The sequence below is a fragment of the Galeopterus variegatus genome, unplaced genomic scaffold, assembly GCF_000696425.1.
Source record: "Galeopterus variegatus unplaced genomic scaffold, G_variegatus-3.0.2 Scaffold5363, whole genome shotgun sequence".
Taxonomy (NCBI): Eukaryota; Metazoa; Chordata; class Mammalia; order Dermoptera; family Cynocephalidae; genus Galeopterus; species Galeopterus variegatus.
The window spans coordinates 155,299-156,279 of NW_007731474.1; positions in this window are offsets into that span (position 1 = coordinate 155,299).

Here is a 981-nt window from a genome sequence, read left to right on the forward strand (position 1 = left end):
CTCAGCAGTGGTTTGTAGTTCTCATTATAGAGATTTTTCACATCCCTGGTTAACTCAATTCATAAGTATTTTATTATTTTCTTGGCTATTGTAAATGGGTGGGCTTTCTTGATTTCTCTTTCTGCATGTTCACTTTTGGAGAATAGAAATACTACTGATTTTTGTGTGTTGATTTTGTATACTTTGCTGCAATCATTTATCAACTCCAGGTGTTTTTTTGTAGAGGCTTTAGGCTGTTCGATATATAGGATCATGTCATCTGCAAACAGGGACAGTTTGACTTCATCCTTTCTGATCTTGATGCCCTTTATTTCCTTCCCTTCTCTGATTGCTCTGGCTAGTACTTCCAACACTATGTTAGACAGGAGTTGTGGGAGTGGGCATCCTTGTCTAGTTCCTGTTTGGGAACATCCTGTTTAGGATGATATCGGCAGTGGGCTTATTGTATATGGCTCTAATTATGTTGAATTACTTTCTGTCTATGCCTAACTTGTACAGAGTCTTTATCATGAAAGGACGTTGAATTTTTTCAAATGCTTTTTCAGCATCAATGGAGATGATCTTGTGGTTTTTGTCTTTGCTTTTATTAATGTGGTGCATCACATTTATTGATTTGTGTATGTTGAACCACCCTTGTATCCCTGGGATGAATCTCACTTGATCATGGTGTGTAATTTTCCATATGTGTTGCTGTATTCTGTTAGCTAGTATTTTATTGAGGATTTTTGCATCTATATTCATCAAGGATATTGTCCTGTAGTTTTCTATTTTTGATACATCTTTGACTGGTTTTGGTATCAGGGTGATATTTGCCTTATAGAATGAGTTTGGGAGAACGGCCTGTTTCAATCTTTTGGAACTGTGTGTAGAGAATTGGTGTCAGTTCCTCTTTGAAGATGTGGTAGAACTCTGCAGTGAACCCATCCTGTCCTGGGCTTTTCTTTGTTGGGAGCCATCTTGCCTCAGTTTTGGTAGCTTGTA